Source organism: Pseudophryne corroboree, chromosome 9, assembly GCF_028390025.1.
Source record: "Pseudophryne corroboree isolate aPseCor3 chromosome 9, aPseCor3.hap2, whole genome shotgun sequence".
NCBI lineage: Eukaryota > Metazoa > Chordata > Amphibia > Anura > Myobatrachidae > Pseudophryne > Pseudophryne corroboree.
Genome location: NC_086452.1, coordinates 69,898,758 through 69,911,490, shown reverse-complemented (window position 1 = coordinate 69,911,490; position 12,733 = coordinate 69,898,758).

Below are 12,733 nucleotides of genomic sequence, written 5' to 3'. Positions count from 1 at the left end.
TGGGGTGCGACTTGCACAGGTTAACATCTGTAATTTTTACACTTTTCATTTTTATAAAACATTATTACATTTGTTACTTTCATCCTTAATACAGTTACTAAGTGCATTTTTATCGTACAACATTGTGCCTTTCTCCGCAACCATAATCCTCTCCATTGCCATGTCTCTCCTCCCAAGATGAGAGTCAGATATGTCAGTTAAACTTCTTTGCATTTCACTTTCCTGTTGCCATAATTTTAAATAGTCATAATGTTTGATCCGTCTCTTTACTGATTTAAATGAGACCTATCCTTCTCCTTAGGTTTTGTAACACATCTGGGCTAAAGCTACCTACCCGGGGAAACTTCTCCCCGTCATGCACAGTCATTCTTTCCCATTCATCACATAAAACCTCTGTGTGTGAACCGTATTTTTCACACATTACATACCTTGCCGACCCGATTGGTCGGTTTACTGAATCAACCCGAACCGAGGTTGATCGCCCCCTACCTGAACAACTGGCCCCCATAACTTGCAGGTGTTGCTTTCACTACCTCTGACCTTCAATCAGGGTCTTCAGCGAACCCTTACAAAAACCAAGATGTTCAAGATAGGCCGACGGTGGCGGTTTACCGAGTACCCCACTCACTCGCCCACGCCGACCAATACGCCCACACACTGCTTTAGCGCTGGCGTACTCGACCTAGGGCCCCTATGAACCTTTGTTTACTGGAACATGTGAGTGTGATCCGCAGAGCATTAACCCTTTCCAGTAACTGTTGGTTGTTGGATAATTCCTGAGTGACCAGCGAACTTCCCTTAAAAAAAATAAAAAATTACACAAATCACGTTAGAATGTACAAATAGCGTTTATGACCCCTTTCGTACGCAAATGGTACTGGGTCAAATTACTAACTAATGCACACAATTACGTGCGGTACAATCGTTCAGCACATAAGCAACTAATCTTATGTGCGGAGCGACCAGTGGAATCGAAATTTAGCAGCTGCGAATTCCTTCAGCCTGAGCTTTATGGCCTATATGGGTTCCGCACCAACCCTTCCTGGTGTTGTGCTCTTGTCTCTATTTATAGCGGACTTCCTTGTCTGCTGTACCTGGACCTCCTGGTCTGTTCTGGACCTCCTGGTCTGTGCTACAGTATGACCTCCTGGTCTGCTATACTCTAATGCTCTTTGTATATTTAACAAGGGATGCCTCCCTAGCCACCGTGCATGTCACTTACACGTATGTAATTCACGAGAACTCGATGATTTCTGTGGTTCAATCCCAAAAAATTGTAGAAACTTATATATGCAAACACTCACTCACCACATGTACACTTTACTTTTGTTTCTATTTCTATTTCTGCGCAGAAATTTCTTTCCTTTAGACCAGATGAGTCGTAAATTTAGAGAAGGATCTATTAGTTTAAATTTCGGACACTAAAATTGACTTGCGCTATTTATCGCATTGCCACCTTTTCGCCTGTTAAAATAATACTATAGTGTGATTTGAGTTACGTGGGCGTACCCAGACGCTCCGTTGCGTAATATACGCTGCGTGCGTCGGCCTTTACGTTGCGTACACTAGTCTAACCCTTTTGTTAGAAACACGTGTATGCCAGCCAGATATGTCCACAGAAATACAATTAACACGTTTATCAATGTAGATGGTCTTCAATCATCTACCGAGCACCACCCAGGTCTTTCCTTGTATCTTAGGCAAAGCTGTGTGCGTGCTTTACAAATTACCCCTTAATGTATTACTTTTACTCTTTAACTTCTAATAGCAACAAATCTTTCTTAGCACGTTATCAATGCAAATGGCAAACAGGAAGGTGAGATGTGAAAACTACACAAATGAACATGCAATTCTAAATTTAATCTAATAACATACATTGATGTAAGCACACGCATATAGATATTACATATAAGTACCAATCACTATTACTTATGATTGACTATGATATAGACTAAATAAATGCATAAAAAAAAACTCATTAAATGATGATTTCTTTTTGACAATGGATGGCTGATTATTTCCTGAGTCAACTGAAAATCAGCCGCTTAGGGGAAAAAAAAAAAATTTTTTTACCTTCCCAAAATGGCCGCTGCTCCTCCCCCTTCCACCTCCATGAGGGTCACACAAAATGGTGGACAGACCATGCTGCTTCTTGTCACAAAGAAAGTCATCATTCAAACTCCTAAAGTTATCACGCTATGCAGAGCGATTAAAAATAATTTTAAACCTATTTAAACAGACAAACCATCCAATCTGCATGTGTAGTTGGCACCAAATAGAAATAAAAAAAACAGATTTTCAAAGACAATAACGTACTGTTCTTACCTTCCAGTTCCCGAATTCCCTCAGCACTCCTTACTAAGTGAAGCAGGCGCTTATCTAGTCAGCACTGCGAGGGATAGCACCTTCCCGCCTTTTGCTGATCGATAATGTCTGCTAAAGTTACCTAGTGCAGATATGTGAAGACCGGAGGACGAGCTCCCAATTGATAAAGCCAAATATTTATCTTATATAACACACTATAAAGAGGTTAAGAAACACAGTACGCAATTGGCGCACGAGGTACCGTAAGGGTACGCTCTTAGCGTAGCGGACGCTGTATCGGGAGCGAGCCGCTCGAGCAACACAAACGCTCGCGAGAATACGCTGTTGGTATCGGGCACACTATAGGTGAGCGACTACCGTAATGCTACGCTATCAGCGTAGCGGTCGCTCGAGACCACGAGGAGATCACGAGCGGCGCAGACGCTCACAAGATAACAATCAGTAGACCTTGAATGTAACACACAGAAATGATATTCTTATACTGTAAACCTTGTACTGAAACACTGTAGCGATATAACGCTGCTTAACCTTGTTTACACTAAAGCTGTTTGAGCGATAGAGACGCTCCTATTACCCACTGCAAGATAATGAACACACACAATACCGGTCTAAGGGTCTAACGCCTTTTAAGGAGATGAATGAACGTTCAAAAAGAATAATACAATACAAGTCATACACTACCAATATAACATAGACTACCTAACCAGATAACTACACATGAAATACAATAGCAGTACAATAACACTTAAGAGAAAGAGAGAGAAAGAGGAGAAGAGAGAGAGAGAGAGATGGCTCATAATAACAAGAAAGACAATATGATTGCGGAGAAAACTTACACGTGAGGAACAATCGCTGCGCAGTTAGTCAATGCTGAGAATCTTTGTGGAGAAAATACTTGAGCTTACCCAGGCTGCCTGTCCCTATATACACAACACCCAGCAACACAATTGTCCCTACAATGCCGCATGGGGCAGAAGCTAGACTCCATTTTGGGAAAAACCTCCCATGATTCCAAAGACTGCAACACATGGTTCAAAGGGGGAGGGGAAAACACCCAGCAGCAGCCATCTTCTACACCTGATCACAATGTAACCACACATATCATCCTGCCATTCCTACAAACACATGCTATATTTCAGCAAGATGCACTCTATATAAAACCACTACAATCTGTTATAAATCACCATCCACAAAATTATACCAGAGATGCTATGCTACAGATTGTCTACTGTTCCAATTCATTACAGATTTCATAGAGTATCAGCACAAACACCCAACAATCACACAACTGCACAAGCCTCATTAACCTTAAGCCATTTGTATCTCCAAACCAACCACTCTATACCAATCACTTCACAACTACTCTACCTCAAACACATATTTAAACTATTCTATGCCAATCAGCCATGTGATATTGAGATTATGATACTTAGCCTTTCGCTTGGTAGTCAGTCCTGGGGATAGGCCAGCCATGCTTCTGGGTGCCAGGTAGCTGTGGGAGTAGCTACAGTACATCTGTCCTCTGAGCAGTGGCGTAACTACTGCCCCCGCAGCCCTCGCGGTGGCTTGGGGGCGAGGGGCTGCGGGGGCGCCGCCACTGATTTAGAGCAGATTGACATGCGGACGAACGTCCGCATGTCAATCTGTTGTCACTAGCCCCCCGCTGTGAAGTAGGGACACGGAGGGCACAGCGTGCGCCTCTCCCGTGTCCCTCTGAGTCTCCGGCGTGTCGGGGGGCGTGTCCTATGAAAAGGGGGCGTGGCTTCGCGGAGGACCCGCGATCGCGGGCCACGCCCCCGTTTCGTCACTGAGGGGGCATGCCCAGCGCTCTGTGAGCTGCTGGCATGCCCTCTCTCCCACTGTCTGCGCTGAATAGACGCTGTGCGCATGCGCACAGCGTCTATTCACTACTGCTCTGCTATGCAGAGCAGTGACTGTAGGAGCCTCCCAACTGCCCCCCCCCATCGCGGGACACTGCGGGAGGTATGCATATATGGCACTGGGGGGGCACTGAGGGGGCATATATGGAACAGGGGGGGCACTGAGGGGGCATATATGGCCTGAGGGGGCATATATGGCACTGGGGTGGCACTGAGGGGGCATATATGGCACTGGGGAGGCACTGAGGGGGCATATATGGCACTGGGGGGGCACTGAGGGGGCATATATGGCACTGTATGTGTACCTGGCACATGGGGGGCTATATTTGGCACTGGAGGCACGTGAGCACCTGGCATTGTGGGGGAATATCTGGCACTGGGGGCATATGTGGCACTGGGGGGAGAGGCTATATTTAGCACTGGGGGCATGTGAGTACCTGGCACCGTGGGGGAATATCTGGCACTGAGGACATATGTGGCACTGGGAGCACAGCCCTAGCAACAAGCACTACCCCCTAGCAATGAGCATGACACCCAGTGCATGAAACCCCTGGCAACGAGCATGACACCGAGTGCATGAAACACCTGGCAACGAGCATGACACCCTGAGCATGAAAACCCCTGGCACCGTGCATGGAACCAAGAGCATGAAACCCCTGGCAACGAGCAGGTAATTTAAAAGTAATTAGAAGCCTTAATGTAGGACTTAATGTGTAATGGGCATTACGGTGTGTGGCATAATGTATCACGGACATTGCGGTGTGTGTCAGAATGTGTCACAGGCATTACGGTGTGTGGCAAACTATATCACGGGCATTGTGGTATGTGGTATAATGTCTCAGGGGCATTGCAGTGTGGCATAGGGTATAACGGGCATTGCGGTATGTGTCACAGGCATTACGGTGTATGGTATACTAGATCACGGGCATTGTGGTATGTGGTATAATGTCTCAGGGTCATTGCAGTGTGTGGCATAATGTATAATGGGCATTGCGGTGTGTGGCATAATGTGTCAGGCATTACGGTGTCTGTATACTATATCACGGGCATTGTGGTATGTGGTATAATGTCTCAGGGTCATTGCAGTGTGGCATAATGTATCACGGACATTGCGGTGTGTGTCATAATGTATCACGGACATTGCGGTGTGTGGTATACTATATCATGGGCATTGTGGTATGTGCTATAATGTATCAGGGGCATTGCAGTGTGTAGCATAATGTATAACGGGCATTGCGATTCCTGTCATAATGTGTCACAGACATTACGGTGTGTGGCATAATGTGTCGGGGGCATTACGGTGTGTGCATATTGTGTCATGTGCATTATTGTGTGTGGCATAATGTCTGAGGGCCTTTGCAGTATGTGGCATAATGTATACTGGGCATTACTAGAAGGAGGAAAAATTACAAATAATGGAAGGGGCATGAATCAGGATTATTTTTCTTTCCTGTGGTGGCTAACGTTTGGGCGTGCAGGTTGCAAAACTGGGGTATAAGGTAGTCTATTCCTGCAATGCCACGCCTCTTTATGCGAAGCCCATTTAAAACAAAACCCACGCCCCTTTTTTGGCGCCGCGCGCCTTCGGCGCGCACATGTTTGTCCCTTTCCTAGTGCCAATTATGTGGGGGGGGGGGGGGCGCCGAAGAATTTTTTGGCTTGGGGGAGAAACATTTCTAGTTACGCCACTGCCTCTGAGGCCACAAGCAACTGAACACTGACCTCCTCTCTAGCCAGGAACTACATTCCTGTGTGACTAGTTCCTGGGGGAGGGGGTCTCTCTTGCTTTGTATATGCTGATCAGGTTCAGCCCTGTGAAACTGCCAAAAGGGTTGTCTTCAGTTCCCTGTTCACTGCATTGTTCTAACAAAGTGATTTTTAGCTTTTATACATATAATCATATCTATCCGCTGCAATGTCCCAACAACTTCACAACAAGTATCAAATTAATCTACACACCAATCTGCTTGTTTCAATATTAAACATGACGGGTATATCTGGTTCTGTTCAAATAATACACATTCATGACATTAATTCATTAGCTAATTTTAAAATCTCCATGATGTCTGGTGCTTGATATTATTATAATTATGTACTGCATGAAACAAGTGTCGAATCCATCTCTGTGCCATGTCCGTGTAAATGCGTGTGTTACCATATATTGCTGTGCTCGCTGCGCATATTTGCAAGAATAGCGACTTAAATGTGTGCAGTTTGTATGTTCTCTCTATGTAATATTTTTGACTTTGACAACATCAGCAGCAGCCAGCAGGTAACAGGTCTGATGCCTCACCTTAGTCTAGAGCAGGGGTGGGCAATTATTTCAGCTGAGGGGCCACTTAACACTTTCCAATGAGTACTCGAGGGGCCGCCATAGGCATGCACCAAACATATAGGGGTGTGGCTTCATGGGGAAGGGGCGTGGCCACAAAATAATACAGATTCATATTAGGCTGCACAATAGTCTCTATTATTCAAATTACGCTGCACAAGTAGCGCCACTTACACACATTTCTCTAGGTAGAGGCCCCCTATCACACATTTCGCCAGGTAGAGCCCCTATCACACATTTCGCCAGGTAGAAGCCCCTATCACACATTTCGCCAGGTAGAGCCCCTATCACACATTTCGCCAGGTAGAGCCCTCTTTTACACATTACGGCAGGCAGGGTCCTTCTTTTACACACAACTTTGAGGGGAGGGGGAGAATCGGGGTGTTACAGCCACGGCTCTCTGTCAGCTTTGGTGGGGGTAGACTTTAAGTTATGGCAGTGGCAGGGAGAGGAGTGGGGGCGGGGGGGGGGGCATTACAGCCCGCAGGTCACTGTAAGCTTTGGGGTGGGTTGGACTTTAAGATGCTGCGCTGGCAGTGAGACGGGAGTGGGCCCAAGCATTGCGGCTCAGCCTCACAGTAAACTCCTGCGGCTTGCGGGGGGGGATCGGGCGTTACAGCCTGCGGGTCACTAGCTCAAGATCGGGAGGACGGCTTTAAAACTGCAGTGGCGGCATGGAGATGGGAAAGGGGGTCTGGTATTACAGCCCCGCAGCACACTGTAAACTCCGGAGGCTGCGGGCAGCAGGGGGATCTGGCAGTATTGCCTGCGGCTCATGCTCCATCAGGGGGAGGGGGGTGTTCACTGGTCATGCTGCACTGTAAAACTGCACGCCTGTTGTTGGGATGCTCAGTGTAACCTGAGGGGGGTGGAGCTACTTATACACGTTACAACCCAGTAGAGCCGCTTATACCACAGTACAGTTGCTTACACACGGCACACCACAGTACAGACCTTAACGGCAAAAATAAAAATAAGTATTTTGCATTTCTTTTTTAAATAGAACCCTAAAACCTTTGGAGATAAATGTAAGAAAATCATAAATAAAAGCTGGGAAAACACCAGCAAGGTGTCGGCAGTCATATTAATATGTACCTTATGTTCCCTTTTTCAACAAATAAGACAGCCTTGAACCGATCACAGTTGACGGTTTGTTCTCCAGATCCCTCTCCACTGAGTGGGTCCAGGTACTGTAGTTGGTATCTCAGAAGTGGCAACTGTACCAAATCTCTCTGTTCTGCATGATGGCTGGCGTGTGGAGGGGTGGTGAGCGGTGAGCGGCGGCCAGCAGGCGGTGAGAGGTGTGAGCGGCAGGTGGCGAGTAGTGAGTGGTGAGCAGCGACCCGGCAAATGGTGAGTGGCAGGGGGGTGAGAGGTGAGCGGCAAGACGCGGGCGGCATAGAGAGTGACGGTGACTTCATCAGAGCTCAGCTCCCCGCTGCCCGCTGGAGAGATCCGCTGTTGCTGCACAGGCACACTCTTCTTGAGATGGCTCCGCCCCCTGCGCTGCCCAGCACCTAAGAGGTCGGAAGGGAAATCCCGGGTCAGCAGCCCCTGTGACGTGACCGGGATTTTCCTCAGCGGCGCCGCGTCTCCCGGAGCTGCTATAGCGCAATGACAAGCGGCTCAGCCAGTCGGGCCGCTTGTCATTGCACACTGGTGGGGGGACAGCGGGCCAGGCAGGATCGGTTCGCGGGCCGCATGTTGCCCACCCCTAGTCTAGAGCAGTGGTTCTCAAACTCGGTCCTCAGGACCCCACACAGTGCATGTTTTGCAGGTAACCCAGCAGGTGCACAGGTGTATTAATTACTCACTGACACATTTTAAAAGGTCCGCAGGTGGAGTTAATTATTTCACTTGTGAGTCTGTGAGGAGACCTGCAAAACATGCACTGTGTGGGGTCCTGAGGACCGAGTTTGAGAACCTGTGGTCTAGAGGATATCAGACACCTTGCTGTTTCCGCCAGGCTGCCTTCACTTCCAGTGCCCTGCCCCGGGCTGTGAGTGGAGTCCGGGACGCCGGCTGTGGTAGTAGCGGGGTAGTCCCTTTTTGACGTCACGCGCTGTGATGTCACCTGACTCAGGTGCTGATGAGTCAACTGTATATGTGGCGCAGGGAAAGCTTTCTGTCTCCATGTGAGTGGCACCAGTTAATCCACCAGCGCAGCGGCCCTGGGAAGGGGGGGTCTCAGATGTTGAGGGCGGATTGGGCGCGGCCCGCTTAGGACACCACAGCCTGCTACAGTAGAAGGGGGAAAAAAATCCTGCCTACTGACGCACAGAGATCTGTGATGCTGTGGGCCTAATTTGGAGGATAGGCCTGGAGCTGGAGCTCTATCAGCCCCATTGTTAATCCGGCCCTGTCCCACCCCCCACCCCTAGATGTGCTATGGGTGTCTTGCCCCCACAGTATTTTATTCCAGATTGTAAGTCATATGTGTATATAGATAAGCGGCACTGCTACTGTGGGCATTATTATGTATATAAGCGGCACTGCTACTGTGGTAAGGGACACTTCTGTGTAGCATAACGTGAATATGGGTCAGTACTGTGTGAGTAAGTGCCATTACTCTGTGGTGCAGTATAAAATAGGGGCACTACATGCAGTGTAATGACAATAAGATTGTGCTGCTGTGCGGAGTAACTTGAATTGGGGGTACTATTGTGTGGCCACAGCCCTTCCTTGTTATACCACACCCCTTTATTGCATTGTTCCTTTAGACAGTATGGGGGTTAGGTCACACATTTGTAGTTTGCAGGGGGGCACTGAACACCCTACCATCGGCCCTGGCTCCGTCTAATGCATACTTACCTACATTTTATTCCTCCTCATCGGGAGAAGCCCGGAGAGGAGACGCTGCAGTGTCTTCGGGGGATGGGGGGGGAGGGGGACTGTGTGACATCACTAAGCCCCGCCCCCGCATCGGGAAATGCCGCGATTTGCGTCATTTTAACCCCCTTCTCCACCCGACGGACCCCGCGAATGCGGGAGGTTATCTCTCCATCCTGCTCGCATCACTAGGGTGCGAGCAGGATGTGGAGAGACCTGCCCACTCGTCCGGGGGTGCGGGGGGGCTAACCCCCAAAAAAACGGGAGCCTCCGCAGCTTCCGGGAGAGTAGGTAAGTATGGTCTAATGGGAGGGGAGTGGGTGGAGGGGGAATGAGTTCTACCACCTCTCCAGGACCACTTTAAGCCTTGGGGTAGTCCCCTCAGGCAATGAGGCCCACAGGTATTTGAACTGGACCTCTGTGGACCAATCTGACCCTGAGCACTGTGGATGATAATTGTACAGCTTCTAATGTGGCCCATGTGATATATGGTCACTGGACCCTAAGTAACCTGGTCCAAACAACAATATAGTGACTGTGCATTAGAGAAATCGCACACACTCTCTTCAACCAATCAAATCTCCTATATATTTGCCTTAGTCTGTGACTCTCTGTGCCCCGTTAACGCTGGGCGGAGTCACAGTTGGCTGCATGCAGGGCAGGAACAGTCCCCCTCCCTCGGTCCGCCCAACCCCCGCCCCGTCTCCGCCCTCAGTGCCCTGTCTCTCCTCCTCCCCCGTACACTCCCTGTACGTACCCTGGTGATCCTGCAGCCGGGGAGCGGGGACTGTAAGCCGGATGGTGATCCTGCAGCCGGGGAGGGGGACTGTAAGCCGGACTCGCAGTCACTGCACCAGTCCGGAGGCCCCCCCCTCCCACAGCATTCACACCCCACCCGCGGCGCACGGCCCTCCTCCCACCCGCCGCCGCACACCACATCCCACCCGCGCCGCACGGCCCTCCTCCCATCCGCGCGCCGCACATCACCGCATCCCACCCCGCGCCGCACGGCCCCTCCTCCCACCCCGCGGCACCAAACCCCCTCACCCAACCACTGCACTCCCGTCCCCCTCCCCAACCTGCTGCACCCCCCCACCCCCTCCCCCACCCCACACTCCCCTCCAACACCCGCAGCACTCCCGTCCCCTCCTGTAGCACCCCCCCCCCGCCCCTCCCCCACCCGCAGAACCCCCCTACCCCTCCCCCACCCGTGGCACAACCCAAAAAACCCACCCCCTCTCTCCCCCACCCGCAGCACCCCCCCTACACCCATCTCCCCCCCCCACCTACACCCACGCACCCTCCACCCCACCCGCGCCGTACGGCCCTCCTCCCACACGCGGCACCCCACCCGCGCCGCACGGCCCTCCTCCCACCCGCGGCGCACGGCCGTCCTTCCACCCACAGCATCCAACACATCAGCCCCCCACCCGCGGCACACGGCCCGCGCCCACCCGCACCACACGGCCCGCGGCACCCCGCACCCTCCCACCCGCGGCACCCCGCACCCTCCCACCCGCGGCACCCACAGCATCCACCCCACCCGCGGCACACACCCCTCACCCAACCACTGCACTCCCGTCCCCTACCCCACCTGCTGCACCCCCCACCCCTCCCCCACCCGCAGCACCCCCGCACCACCCCCATACCCACTTCTCCCCCTCCCTACCCCCCCCTACCCCACCCGCGGCACCCCCCCTACACCCATCCCCCCCCCCCTACACCGACGCACCCTCCACCCCACCCGCGCCGTACGGCCCTTCTCCCACACGCGGCACCCCACCCGCGCCGCACGGCCCTCCTCCCACCCGCGGCGCACGGCCCTCCTTTCACCCACAGCATCCAACACATCAGCCCCCCACCCGCGGCACACGGCCCGCGCCCACCAGCACCACACAGCGCACGGCACCCCGCACCCTCCCACCCGCGGCACCCCACATCCTCCCACCCGCGGTACCCACACCATCCATCCCACCCGCGGCACACACCCCTCACCCAACCACTGCACTCCCGTCCCCTCTCCCACCTGCTGCCCCCCCCCCACCCCTCCCCCACCCGCGGCACCCCCGCACCACCCCCATACCCACTTCTCCCCCCCTGCCCCCCACCGCCCCTCCCCCACCCGCGGCACCCACAGCATCCACCACATCCGCGACACCCGCGGCGCACGGACCTCCTTCCACCCACAGCATCCAACACATCAGCCCCCCCACCCGCGGAACACGGCTCGCACCCCCCCTCCCACCCGCACCACATGGCCCGCGGCACCCCGCACCCTCCCACCCGCGGTAACCACAGCATCCACCCCACCCGCGGCACACACCCCTCACCCAACCACTGCACTCCCGTCCCCACCCCCACCTGATGCACCCCCCACCCCTCCCCCACCCGCGGCACCCACAGCATCCACCACATCCGCGGCACACGCCCCTCCACCACCTGCAGCACTCCCGCCCCCTCCTGTAGCACTCCCCCCCCCCTCACCCGCAGAACCCCCCATACCCCTCCCCCACCCGTGGCACCCACCACATCCATCCCCCACCCGCAGCACCCACAACCCAAAAAACCCACCCTCTCTCTCCCCCACCGCAGCACCCCCCCTACACCCATCACCCCCCCCCCCCTACACCCACGCACCCTCCACCCCACTCGCGGCACCCCCTTATCCACAACACCCGCCGAACCCACACCATCCACCACATCCGCCCCCCCACCCGCGGTACTCCCCCCTCCTTCCCGCTGCACTCCCTCCCCCAACCGTAGCACCCCCCCTCCCCCACACACAGCACCTCCCCCCTTACCCACCTCTCCTCCTCGCTACACCCACACCCCACCAGCCCCTCCCCCACCCGTAGCACCCACACCCCTCCCCCACCTACAGCACCCCTGCACCTCCCCCCCCATAACCACCTCTCCCCCCCCCATGCTCCACCCCACCCGGCCCTCTCCCACCCGCGACACCCACAGCATCCACCACATACGCCCCCCCTCCCACCCACAGCATCCACCACATCCACCCCCCACACACGTCCCTCCAACACCCACGCCACTCCCACCCCCTCCCCCATCCGTATCACCCACACCCGCATCACGCCCCTCCCCTGCCGCAGCGCATCCGGACCCCCGCAGCCGCCACTCCTCCAACCACAGCACCTCCGGCCCCCTCCCCCACCCACACCTTTCCTAGAGCCGGAAAAAGGGGGGGTCCCGGGGATACGTATCCCCGGGCCCCCCTTTCCAAAAGGGCCCCCTGCCACACCACAGATCGGATCTCTCTTCCGATCCGATCTGTAGTGCTGTAGAGATGTGACCTGTGTTCCAGGGCACATCAGAGCTCCGGTGCAGGGACCAGGTGTTTCCCTGCACC